The sequence below is a fragment of the Equus asinus genome, chromosome 2 (genome assembly GCF_041296235.1).
Source record: "Equus asinus isolate D_3611 breed Donkey chromosome 2, EquAss-T2T_v2, whole genome shotgun sequence".
In the NCBI taxonomy this organism is placed as follows: Eukaryota; Metazoa; Chordata; class Mammalia; order Perissodactyla; family Equidae; genus Equus; species Equus asinus.
In genome coordinates this window covers 136717535-136731592 of record NC_091791.1, presented here as the reverse complement: position 1 = coordinate 136731592, position 14058 = coordinate 136717535, and the positions used below count along the sequence as shown (strand labels likewise).

At 43.5% G+C, this 14058-nt stretch overlaps 1 protein-coding gene across 8 annotated transcripts in view; it reads left to right on the top strand.

Moving 5' to 3' along the window:
- The first annotated feature begins 12640 nt into the window (after window positions 1-12640).
- The window catches only part of TLN2 (talin 2), a 413145-nt gene continuing 411727 nt past the window's right edge, over window positions 12641-14058 (top strand). For 7 of the 8 annotated variants that reach the window (XM_070500486.1, XM_070500480.1, XM_070500476.1 and 4 more), the window contains exon 1: window positions 12641-12777. The gene's annotated coding sequence lies outside the window, so the exon portion shown is untranslated. Of the gene's footprint in view, window positions 12778-13590; window positions 13637-14058 lie in introns of those variants that run through there. The other variant, XM_070500457.1, reaches the window with a different exon arrangement.

Below are 14058 nucleotides of genomic sequence, written 5' to 3'. Positions count from 1 at the left end.
CTTGATGCACATACACGTAACCATGTGGGAGGATTTCAAAGCATATGTCAAGGTGTGTGTAGGGGGGGGATACAAATTTTTCAAGATTCAGAAAAATAAAAATGATGCACATTAAACACATCAGAATGGTTGCCTATGTGGGAGTAAAGAAGTAGTCCATGGGGATGCAATGGGAGAGGGACCACACCCCGATCAACGATGCTGCTAACTTGCCACAAACTGAGGAATATAAGGAAGCTGAGTCCCCACAAAGAGAAGCAAGAAGGAAGGAAGTAGAAGGAGGGAGAATGGGAAGGAGGGAGTGATGGGGGGCTGCAACATCCTCTGAGCCCTGACTCTGTCACTGACTCCGAGTGAACTGCCCTTGAGTTCCTCACTCTTCTAGGCCTCAGTTGTACCTTGCTGAGGAAGGACTAGACGATTTGCAAGATTGCAGCCATATCACACTGTCGTTCCAAGCACAAGCAGGACACGAATGCTGTGGCCTAGACTCTGATGTATAAATACAGATGTAGTGTTTCTCCTGTACGCACTGACAAATCCTACAAACAGAAAGCATTGATTGATTTGTAAAATAAACCATGTGCTTTATACAAGAAGTACCTCTAGCATAGACTTCCATAATATTATAAGCAGATGTGAGCTATTTATTAAATTTACAAACAGCTAAGTCCCATAATGATGGACCTCCCCAGGACAGCCAGCTATTCCTTGGCCGAATTCCAGCAGGAAATTTTCTAGTGTCGACTGTTCTTCTTTCCTCTTGGAACCACACAGTATCAGACAATGTTTGAATTATTTAAATATGCCCCAAGTCTGCAGTTCATTGTCTTATCATTTCAAAGGACTGTGCTTCTATAAATCACATCAAACGTCTGAGATTCTAACCAAAAAAATGAGGAAAAAAAAATCAGGCACAGATAGTCCTGGCTATCCAAGGAAAGTGTACAGCAGAAAGGAAATGATATTGCATAATAAAAGCAAGTATCTGTTTGAAAGGTTTATGTGAACACAAGATGATATAATGCAGTCAATTGGCTCCAAAGGTAAAGATGTGTGTGTGGTTGTGTGTGTAGATTCTAAATTAATCTAGTAAAAATGACACAACACGCTCACAAGAGCATCAACAAAGTAAATGTATTAGAACATGTAGGGAGCCAGGGGTTGCCTAAAGCAATTTCCCCCTCATTATGGAAGGGAATAGCAAGCTCTGCTGAGCACCTTGACACCATCCATGTTGATGGATCCCAGACCATCACGGTGTGATTGGTTTCCTCCTGGTTTTCATTTGAAGGAGGAAGCAGTTTGGAAAACCAAGGTTTTTCTCTGGCTTTAGAAGCACAAGGAGACCAGCCAACTTTCAAATATTCTGTTGGTCTTATTCAAGTTATGTAGGACTCAGTCCCTCCACTCTAACTGCTGCCAGAAATTAGGCATACACATGAAAAGAGATGAGCAGGAACAAATCACTCCCAGTGCCTTACGGATGGAGAACATTTCCTCTGTTCTTGGCTTTGCTAGTGGAGACTTGGACCCAGGGAGAAACACTGTCAGTTTCAGTATTTGGGGAAACAAAGAACAGGGCTTCTCGCCCACCCTGCTGTGGCCCCTGTGGACTTCAGTTCATTTTAGCCCACTTTGCACAGGGGGTGTGGCGGGTACACGAGAAGAGACAAGAAGGTAGTGAGGAACAGTTACAACTCTCAGAAGACAGACTCTGAGACTCTGAGATTTGTGGGCAGGAGGCCAACTGCGGAATGCTCTCCGGAACCACACCTGGAGGGAGTGAGGAAAGCAGGATAAACAGAGGAAGAGGTCGGACTGTGATGTAGTCACAAAAGGACCTCAGGGATCCCCAAGGAAGCTCTGCTACTAGGGCAGCTCTTCAGAGTTGTCCCTCCTTGGCAATTATTACCAGCACACCCCACGTCCACAATCTAGTCATTAGGTAGTGGCTGCGTCCCCCTATCCCCCAACCCACACACACTTCCCTCATACCGGGAGGGGTGGAGAGGAGCTCAGATGAAAGCCATCAGCCCCCAAGACTCCCAGCAGCTGGGGGAAGGAGCGCCTAAGTGGATGCACCACAGCAACCGCTGCAAAGTATAACATGCATTTCAGTCACTAAGGGATGAACACTCTCGTTGAGGGAACAAGACATGTGCATTAACTATAGCACAAGGCAAGAGATTCTAAGTGTCAGATGAATAGCACTGATTGTATGTTTTATAGATGTGTACAGAAATTATAGAAAGCTAGAAGTGGAATTATGAATTATTTGACCCAACCTGCTCAATTTACAAATGAGCATACTCTGATGTTAAAAGCGAAGGAACATGTCCAAGGTCACGTATGTACTGTGAAGCCACCTAGGTTTCCTGATTCCCATTTCAATCCTCATTCTCCTCCTCAGCAAATTACCCACTTTGCAAGTGATTACTTTTGCCAGGACTGATCTGTGTAATCTTGAATAGACTCAGCTAAGACAGAAAACAGAACCACTGAAATAAGTCCTCACCTGCAGAAGAATTAAATTCAAACAAATAACTTTGGTCTTAATCTTAAAAACTGTCAATCAAAACATGGGACTAAAAAGATTCCCCTCACTTTATAAGTAATTTCATGTTTTATCACTTGTCCGTCTGTTTGTGGCCATGTGGGAGGCCACCATCTCTTCTGAAGGCATGGCCAGCCCTAGCTATGCTCATTTTGTGGAAATGAGAAATGGTTTCTGAGTCTGTTCCCAAAAAACACCAGATAGTGTATGGGTAAGAAACCACCAGAGTCAACACCAGACCACACTGCTGACATCCAGCCTCTGTCAGGGTTATTTGGTAAACCATAACTGTAGTCTACAGTAGTGTTCTCCGTCTTCCAAATGGCAGCATGGCGTGCTAAGGGTCTCCTTTCTTTCTAGAATCTTCCAGTTCATTTTTTTTCCCATCCATATAAGTTACTTCTTTGAACACGCACGGCAGCTTAGATGACACTGAACTGAGCCAACATTAAAGATCTGAATCCTTTGATAAGTTACTAGTTGTTCATTCCTTCAACAGATATTTGCTCAGCACCTAGTTTGTACTAAGTACTATTGTAAGAACTGAGGACCCGAAGTTGTGTAAGACATGATCCCTTGGAAACAAGCCATCAGGAAGCTTGATCTGGTGGACAAGAGAGATGTGCATATAAGCCAAGTATAAGTGCTATGATTAAAAAGACAGTGGGGACATTTGTAGTGGGATGGCACTAGAGATGTCTGTGGTACAAAGAGTTCCAATCATTATTTCGTTTGGCATAACACATCATTTGGCTTGAACTCCACCCATCATTTGCTTGTTCATTCAGGAAAGTTATTGGGAGCTGTCCATGTGCTGAGCACAGTGCTAGACACTAGAAATACATCTAATTGAATGACCCAGCATTATTCACTAGGAAGTTCTCAATATTGAAGAGTTTTAATTAATTAAAACATCTCTCTATCTGCTTTGTTTTGCTTTGTTTTCTGAAGCATACACATGGCAAGGTAACCCAAGCATCCCATCCATTCCAAATCATGTCCCATTCCAGATCACTCAAATAGGTTGGAGCTTGGCTTCTTCCTGATCTCACATCCCTGCACCTCTTGCTTCAACACCTCATCTGCCCCTTGACTCTTTTGACTCGGTACACTTTCCCAGTTTTTTACTATTAAGTCATTCTAGCAGTTCTTCTGGTCTTATCTTACTTCCCTAGAATCTGAGTTTCTCAATATATCCTGGAAAGAAAGAAAAATATTCCCTCCTGGACAGTTTTCCTCTCAAGCCTTCCTCCATGGCTTGGTCACAAGTTCGGTCACCCTAGCCCTTGCTCAGGGAAACTGCTATTCCAAGCCATGTCTCTGCCTGTTGCCTGGTCTTTGCAGAGAGCATTGAAGGCAGCCGCCATAGGCACACACACATACACACCTTTGACACTTTGGAGTTTTTTTCCATCATAAATGGTTCATTATCTGGCCCAAAGACCAATCCAGGAGTAGGTTATTTTGTGGAGAAACGGAGGTGAACTTGCGTGAAGTTGTCTCACTAACTCAGAACTGAATGAAGCTGTCTGTTACTGCAGAATCTCTGTGGAGAAAGATGTTCCCAACTTCATGCGCTGATGGGTGCTCCTCACTTTTCTTCCAATCTCTTCTGAAATATCAGGACTCTCCTCCTAGTTTCTTGTTGGGCATCCACCCTGCTGCTATACCCCTCACTACCCTTCATCTTCCAGAAATTCTCCCTCCACCAATTCGTAATTGCCCACTGCTCTCTACCTTCCATTCCCTCAGCCACTTCCCAGGAGGCCCTTGAGCCCCTGGACAGCACGCCTTCTCATGCCCGCATTGGCTCTGCCTTTGCTCCTCCACGATGGTCTTGCACTATCACTGGCACATTTTGTAAGCCATCATGGGTCAAAACTTCTCCAGAATACAAAAAGACAGGCACGGTGGAGAATAGAACAGTCATTGCAGGCCACACTCCATTCAATGGCAGGTAGAGTGCTGTTTGGCATGGACCAGCCCTGTAGCACGGTGCACTGATGCTCATTGCCAAGAGGATGCTCTCTTTGACTTGCATGAAGCGCCTAGAGAAATACATACATCTTTACAGTGTAGTGCAATGGATTATAATTTTAAAGGAAACACTTCAGAGACAAATAGTGTTACAGTGCATCAGCTCTACTAGGTAATGTTCAATGGGCACAGGTGTGAGACTCAGAAAGCATTTAAGATGAGTTTTTCCCAAATGTGGTCTCTGGACCAGTTGTATCATTATCACCAGGGATGCTTTTAAAGGAAGAGACTTACTAAATCTGGTTCTCTTGGAGCAGGGCTGAGGCATTTGAGTGAATACCTCAATGAGTTTAGGTTTGATCAAAAGACACACCACATTTTAGAGAAATGTCCACTGCTTAGAAAGCCTCCCTGTCTCTGGCCTCCCAGCCACACAGTGGGTCTCTGCTTAGCCTTATCTTCAATTCTGTGGATATTCATCTCCCTGGAGATTTCCTCCCCATAGAGGATTGTTTCCATCTTTCTAATATTCTATCGAGGGAATAAATCTATAATTAGTTTCCAAATATTCTGAGAATATTTCTTCCTATAGATATGATGGACTCTATTATGTAAATGGGAAAAATTTCCAATAGATTACATTTATAATGTTATATAAGTATAGAACACCCCTCTTGCCCAGGTGACGATATCAGCTCCTCCTAAATGGACCTAGACTTTTTAAACCTTAAAAAACAAACAAAGCTTTTGAAACTACAAGTTTTCCATTTTCATTTGAATGGGATTTAGAGGGATTTGGAGCCTTCTTAGTGCTAATTCTTATGATGAGGTATTTCCACGAACTTTTTTGGTAAATATTCCAATTTAATGAATTCTAACAACTGGTGAACATTTTCAGGGAAAAAAGGTGCTTGTCACCAAGTATAGTCTTTCACCCACTAGTGCTAGAACAAGAATACCCCCGTTTTGCAGCCCTTATGAATCATCAACTCAGGCAACACTTATCAGTGGTGAACTCCCTTGATAAAAAGGCTTATAGGAACTTCACAGTGTCAGGACCAGGCGGGCACCTCCTGAACCCAGTGGTCAATCTCAGCTTCACTGAAATGTGGAGAACCTGACATTACGTGTCCCCGATGTGATGCAGTATGAGGCATGCAGCACCAGCTATGAAATATGCTTGCCCCAAAGTTAAACCTGAGCCTAATGAAGTTGATGGAAACAACTTCAAGTTTACAAGAAATAGGGGGCTAGAAGACCAAATTAAACAACATCATAAAGGAGTAACACATAGATCCAGAGTGTGGAACATTCCACAGGACAGTTGAGCAGTTTTCTTCAAGTCAATGCCATAGGAAAAACAAGGATGGGCCACTCTAGATGTCTAGATGAAAACGGACTTAAGAAACACAGAAAACAAATCTAACCTTTGTCATTTTAAAGAAAATTAGGGAAATCTGATTATAGACTGGGCACTGGATGATACCAAAGAATTAATATTAATTTTATGAGGTGTGATAATGGCATTGTGCTTATATAAGAAAGTATCTATATGATTTAAAGAGTAGACTGTATTTAGGGAGTAGGGATGAAATGACACGAAGTCTGAGATTTGCTTTAAAATATGCATAGACAAAAAGGATAGGTGAAACAAGTGGTGATATCTTGAGATTGTTGAAACTGGGTGATGGAGTATATTATTGGTTTCATTATACAATTCTCTCTACTTTCGTTATATATTTTTTTGAGTTTTCATAATAGCATATTAAAAATTTTTTTAAAACTCTATCCACACAGAATAACAAAGAAAGCAAGTAGCAGAGTAGTTTGCTTCCATTTGTGGAAAAAAGTGAACATATGTTATACTTGAATAGACATAAAATATCCTGGAAAGATATCCAAGCAACGGGTACCAATGACTGCCTCTGGGGAGAGGAACTGGGTGACTGGGAGACAGGGGTGGAGGGGAGACTATTCAAACTTTTTGAAGAAAGGATGCAGACATTACAAAAGGAGAGAAATTTGTTCTTACAAACTTGGCTTTACAAACTTGGTTTTAATCTTCCCAATGCCCTAGTCATCTGTTGGTTGTAAGCTGAGCATTTGTGGGCCACATTCAGCTGACAGAATTAATTTCTTTAAATGACAGAAGAGAAAATTATTTAATAAACATATATTCAGTGGCTGTTGTTATGGATGCTGGGTTTTAGAGGACAAAAAGATGAGTCAGACACTGTCATTATCAAAATGATAGGGTTTAACATCAATTCATTAATGCTTTATTTTTCATTTTAGGCACAAAGAGAAGGAACTTCAGAATGATCAATTCTTTTATTTTGACTGTCTTTCTGATTCATTAAGAAATCTATTTAGCTGTGTCAAGTGACATGGATAACGAAGAAAAAGATTTACCAGTCAGTAGTATGACTGAAGCCAGCAGAAAGTTTATGTGTTGGGGTCTCTATACTTAGGTACAGTAAAAAGGATCACTGGATAAAAGTTAGAATGGCATGGAGTACAATTAGAGAGCTAAGTGATATTAAAATGCCACTTCATCCCATTGAATATTGTAAAGAGCCCTATATTTCCATAGTAGTCTTGTGGTTCTGAGCTACACATGAATACATCTAAAAAAGATAAAACCCTTTAATTTCATAGGAGACCAAAGTGACGTTTTTGCAAATGATGTTTCTGATCTTAGGGAAGATGAAATGTGATCCCTTTATTTCTATTTTATCTTTGGATAGAAAAAATTAAGCTAATTGAGTTGGTGCTGGAGGTTTTTGTTGTTTTAATCTTATTCAGCTTGTATTTCGGAAATATTTAAAGAATAACATTAAGAACTGATGCATTACAAATCATCTGAATGGATATTTCCTTCTTTCCAGCTCCCTTCCAACTTACTTACCTTTTACATGCCTCTGTATCATGCCAACTTTACAGTTTTTGCAAAGGTGGTTCTGACTAATGCTGCAAAGCTTGAGTTTATGAAAATAAAGATAGAATAAAATGATAATGCCAAAAGTCTGACAATTTTAGTGGAATCACCTTTTGAGACAAAGTGAGGACAATCAAAACTTCCTAACTTGATGGAGCTCCAGGAGATGGATCTGGCAGGAAGTAAAAGTATATTCAAAATAGCGAGACAAATAAACTCCGCACCAATTCATCAGAACTCCTGCACTGTAGTCAGCCTTAAAGGTTCAACTGGGCACTCGATGATACCAAGATGATATCCTAAGACCTCTGCTTTGGGCTGCCCTGGGCAGCAGAACATAAGGCTACAAGGACCACAGGTATTCTTCTGCGCCTAGGACCGGTCTTGTCAGGAAAAAATGTCTTTTTTTGGTGCATTCTAAACTCTGGAGCTTGTAACTCTGACAGAGGTGAGTAGATTAAAGGAGACTTTTAAAGATCTCTTACCAACAGAATCCATTTGAATATCCGGTATGGCCTCTCTAATCTTTCCAAGTCTTTGGAAAGGCAAGGGCTGTATTTTATTCAGTTGGATTCTGCACAGCTGGGAGTTTTGCTTATAATGGGCCCTGGCACCAACCCAACAAATATTTGTTAAATTGATTTAAGAAATAGATGAGTAGCAATTGTGCTGATTTTGTTTGTCTTTGATGTCGACCCAAAATCATCACTTACCTCTCTGAAATTACATTAAAAACATCTAACTAATTTCTACCCACATTTACTTAGACATGATCTAATCATCTTATTTGTTTACAAGAAATCTATTCCTTTTGGGGTAGATTTAGAATGATATTTCCTACATGAAAATAAACATATTATTTTTAAAAGTTTTTTTTTAATTTTTACCTTTTCTCCCCAAAGCCCCCCGGTACACACTTGCATATTTTTTTTAGTTGTGGGTCCTTCTAGTTGTGGCATGTGGGATGCCGCCTCAGCATGGCTTGATGAGCGGTTCCATGTCTGCACCCAGGATCTGAACCAGTGAAACCCTGGAGCGCGTGAACTTAACCACTCGGCCACGGGGCTGGCACCTAAATATATTATTTTTAAATTAAAGTTAGTTTTATGCCTAAACAAAATGTTTTAAAAGAGCTTTGTAGCTATAAATAAATACATCTCCAGAGACGAAGAAGGCAATCATGTTCAACGTATTTCAACGATAGAGGGGCAATGCGCTCTGATCATAGATTAAAAAACATTTTTTTGCTTTAGTTTAAAAGTCTTTCTAAAATACCTTGGTATTATAGAACATTTCATGAAAACATGTTTATATATACATTTTAAAAACATCCCAAATGAGTAAAGAGACTGAAAAGTTATATATTTAATGAGTTTTGATGATCCACAATAAAAATATTTTTAACTACAGTATCATAACCCCAAACATGTCTTAAATCAGTCAGCAAGCAACCAAAAGGGAAACATCGTGCCTCACATATTGTTTCTATTAACCATTTGATTTGGATTAAAGATAAATCCACTTTAGCATAATAATTATTGGTATTCTTCTAGACAGCAACTTTCTTCAGAGACATTTAACAAATCTTCCCTAGTGTTTTATATACCATAGGAAAAGAAAAATTAATCCCAAGCATATCCTGTGTTGGGTACAACAATAACAATCGTTTCCTGAATCTATGTGAGTAATTTCCTCTTTATAAGAAAGACACTTAACTCTACATCTATCACTCCATCTTGAATGATCAGGAATGAGGTGAGGCCCCATGCTTAGAGACAGCTAAAAACCTAAAATATATTAATTCTTGCAAATTTTCAAATATCTTTCAAATAAAATGAAAGTCACTTATCAACTATATGCTGTACTGAAACTCAGATAATATTCCCTCTATAATTATTAGGTAATATTCTCTCCTAGGATTTATAGTTAGAAAAGAGAGGGCGAGATTTCTATAAACTTATTCTCAAGTGAGAATAGAAGTCTAAGTATCTCGTTTTCATCTCTGGTTCTGAGTAATAGGCAATTTTTAGAAAATGTGGTTCCCACATCCACCTTGCTCCTGGGAGTAGATACAAATAATTTTGAGAGGGGGAAAAACACCGTGAACTGTTGGTGTATTGTATCAAGGAAGCCCTAGAAGATACCTTAACATAGCACAAAATACGATCTTATAAACAAAAGTGGAACAAAATATTTGGTGGAATTTTTTTTTGCTCTTCAATATGGACACAGTTGGGTTTGCTCAGGTAGAAACACGTGCAGTCAGGAAGTCAGGAGGTTAAAGCTAATAGGGCAACGAGTGGGGAGGGGAGCAATTGCTTAGCATCTGGCTCTTTAGCAGCAAGGAAAGTATGGTTTGGTATTTACAGCTCTAGCTTGTGGGGAAAAGGGTTTTACTTCCAGATGTATTTATAAGTGACTTGGAAGCTCTTTGATTTACCTCCCCAAATGCTGCACTTTTTATTCATACAAATTAATATCTTTTCAGTTCCTAAAGGTCTGCTCGGCAGCAATTAGACAATATAAAGGCTTGGTAAATTGCTTAGATGGAATGAGTTTTATCACAGGTCCTAGATACTCTAAGATAAACTGCCACCATGTTTTCCTCTGCTGCGTGGAGACAAAGCCCAAGAAGGTGAACTTGTTAACTCAGATTTTTGTGCTCTGCAATGAACTATGATCACTGTGACCAGTAAAGAGAGAGACTACTAGTAGCTGACTCGAAATTTAGAAATAACTATCTTTTCTGGTCTAGACGAGGAGTCTCAATTTCAGAGCAAGTTACTATAGGTTACTGGTAAACTCAGTTTTACTTCCATTGGGGAAGCTGTTGACAAACATACTGTTTGGCAATAGAATGGTTAGAGCTGGTTTTTCTAAAGAAACAGTAAATGGCTTTGAGGTCATATGAGGTTAGAGAAACTGAGACACTACAAAAATAAGTGATGTCCAAAGTCACTTAGTCAGAAGCCAGGACTAAAACAAACAATTCTAGGATTGGTATCCTTTCTCACTGGGGAAAAGGGTTTGATTGATCTCAGAGAGCCACAAAATAGTGCTAATTGGATTAGTAATGCACAGATATTCAGACACCTGCACCTCTCTGATCTGAAGGCGTTAGGATTTGGCTGCTATTTTGAAAAGAATAAAATTACTGGACTAAACCAAGGCTATGATTCTACAAGATGTTAGCATCCAGGATAATAGGAGAGAGAACTTCCCAAATATCTCAGGAACTAGCCAAGCAGACAATGAACAAATATGCTATTTTCACGAAACAAGCATTTATTGTGTATCCACCATATGCCAGACCCTCTTTTAGGCACAGAGATGAAGATAAGATCCTTGCTCTCATAGAGCTCACCTTCTAATATTAAATGGCATCTCATTGGCAGGCAGTGGAAGAGAATGGGGATACTTTGAGAAGGGTGAATTCAGCGATGGAAAATCTTGAAATCCACGTTGGGGGGAACTGATTTTGAGACGCTCGATGGGAAGCCATTGGGCCCTGTGAACCCAGGACTAAGTGGAAGGGAAAAGCGACTTTAGTTGCAATCAATTTTTCTCTTCATCTTGATGGGCTTTTTACATAAACCTGGCATTTGAGCTATGAAAATATGGTTGCTTTGTCAGTAAACCAAGGGACAATTTAGGAGGTATTAATTTAATAAGCTTATTACCAATCTTTCACAGAAATCAATAAACATTTACTTTTTAACCATCCCCTGAGGTGGCTTGCTGCCACCACCAGTTGTTAGACTGGTGAATGTTTAAAAAGATGTGGTGAACAGAAACATTTATCCTGTACAATTAGAAACAGTCTGTGCCCTGAAACTTTTAGGACTTTCTCAAGTTGCCAATTAATTGGTTCTCTGTGTTTTTTGAGTTATAAAGTTTATTCTCTGCAATGTTACAAAGCTGTACTCTAAGGTTATAAACATCTTGGTGGTCATAATAAAATCGAGTTCATCAGCCCGGACAAGGACATGCTATTGTTCTTACAGAGTGTTCAGCCTTATCCAATGTCTCAACGGTCTCCTTCAAGATAGTTTCAATTTACATAATCAATTCACTCCAGTTTATGGTGACAGCAGTTGCATGCTCTGAGAAACACCAACAAGTTGCAGTAGTTTCATTCATGAGTAACTGAAGAGATTTGCTACCTATTTCTTGGTAAAGGGTCTATACTGGTCATTTTGTATTGGAAAGGAAAAAAATCTCAGATCTCTTATTAAAAAATTTTGTTTTTGAAATTACAAAAGTAATGTGTCTCTTACAGAAAAATCAGAAATTAAAACTAAGCAGAAAAAGAAAAATCACCCACACTTCCAGCAATTACTGAGACTTAATTAACATCCTGCTGTTTCTCTGTCCAGTCTTTTCTGCCTCTCTTCGTACATCATAGTTTTTAAAACTGGGATCATATGATACATAGTGTTTTGTGATTTTCTCCTCGCCTCCTTAATAACCTTCACATTGTTACATATCATCCTACAACATTTCCTAGCGACTGTGTAAATGCAAGAGGTATATACTTGACTTTAAGGGCATAGTAGGCAGGAAAAGTTTCTTTTCTTATGAATTTAATAAACTACGTACCCACTCCCCTCCCGCCCGTCCCCACGCCATCCCTAAAGCCGTTCTCTAAATCCCTGAGCGACCTCTGACCAGCAGAGCTGCGGCGTCCGCGTGTGCAACACGTGCATAGCGGGACAGCCCCGCCTTGGGGTCCCGCCGACGGCGTCGCAGCAGGACCCCACGGCCCGCCACGGTCCTCTCATCCAAACCACACCTCGCTTCCTCCAGGGCCTGGCCCGTGGTCCCAGGGAAGCGTTGTGCGGTCGCTTCCACCAGACGCCGTGTCCCCCTCCCCAATCTCCCTTACACTGCAGAACCCGAGTTCTGGGGAGCCAAGGTAACCCTGAGCCCCCTCCTCTCTCCGCGACAGCTGCGCCGGCGCGTCGCCTTCCCTAGCGGACCCTTTCAGCACCGGGCCGCGGGGCAGACCCAGGAGGGGCCCGCGGGAGCCCATGCTGGCCCAGCCCTGGTACCGCGAGGCGCCGTTACCGGACCGGAGCCGCGCGGGGCCGCGCCGTCCCCGAGTGATGACGCGCTTCCTGCCCTCCCGGCGCTCGCGGGCCGTGCGCTCGCGCTCGCCCTCGGCTCTTGTTCCGCGCTCGGAGCCAGCGGCGGCGGCAGCGGCTGAGGCGGCTGCGGGAGCGGAGCGGTCGCCCGGTGCGCGGGGGGGACGCCGGCTGCACTCCGGGGCAGGCGCTCTGCCATGAGACAGTAAATGCATCCCCCGGTAAGACGCACGGCTCACTCGGTTTTTCCTCTTCCTCCAGCTGCATGCACGTTGCATGAATTTCTCGTGTCTTTTCCCTCCCCTCTACAGAAGGAAAATGTGGGTGGTTTTTTCTTTCCTTTTGCATCTCGTGAGTGATGCCAATGCAGAAAAAAAAAAAAACCCGCAAAGCTCCCAGATTTGATGTTCTAGGAGGGCTTTTTGCAGGGAAAAAAAAAATAAAATAAATTTAATGCACCTGTCTATTGCATATGTATGTTTCACTGCACTCGACCTGGGCGCAGCGGTTTGCAAACAGCTTCGCAGCCGGCGCCTGAGAGCGGATTCCTGACCGTGGTCAGCCGGTCCCCACCGGGGCTCCCGCTGGGTTTCCGGTAACTGGGCTTTGAAAAGCGGCCCCGCCTGCATGGAGTGTCCCCTCGGCCCTGGCCGGGCCCCCGCGCCAGGAGAGTTGGCGCGGGCGGAGCGGCTTCATTCCAGCACTGGCCGCCCCGACTCGAGCGCCACTTTGCAAACAAGTCTCCGGCCGAGGCTCCGGGCAAAGACAGCCCGCCGGTGCGGAGCTCCTTCCCCAGTCCCGGACTCTCAGACCTGCGGATTCCACGACTCCCCTTTACTTGGCAATCTCGCCCCCAGCAAACTGCGGCCGCTCAGGGATGGGGGCAGCACCCGACCGAGAGCGAGAGCAGGATTTGGATTCGGTGCCACTGGCCTCACGCTGGACGAGCGGCGCCCTCTCCGTCCTCGGCCCCACGAGCTGAAATTTCGCGCCCGCGAGGAGCCAGGGCTCCTGGAGAAAGGCGTTTCGAGATTCCCTGAGGGGACTGAGGAACGACGTTCGAGGGGCGCCATATTTTCAGTGGGTCTTGGCCGCGGAGGGGAGGGGGCGAACAGTTTCTGGGCCCCGGGGATAGCGCGCTGCCCCCGCGGGAGAGGCAGGAGCGGTTTGCCCCGAGAAAGTTTGCGCGTCGAGGCCGGCGCGGAGGCGGCCGCGCAGGGTGCGCACGGCCGCTGTCCCCACAAGGGCGCGCGGGCTGCAGCGCGTCGCCAGGCCTGCCCCGCCGGGGCTGAGGGCCGAGAGCCGGCGTCAGGGACTGCGCGCTCGGCTCTCCTCTCTCCCCTGTCCTGCCGAGGCGCGCCGTTCGGGCTCCGAGGCGCAAGGAACACGCCCCTCTCCCCGCCGCCCGGGCGCTCCACTGGAGCGGTGCGCTTGGCGGCGTCCCCCGGCCGGCCGGGCGCCGGTGCAGAGCGTTTTCCCGGCGCCAGGGTTCGCCCAGACGC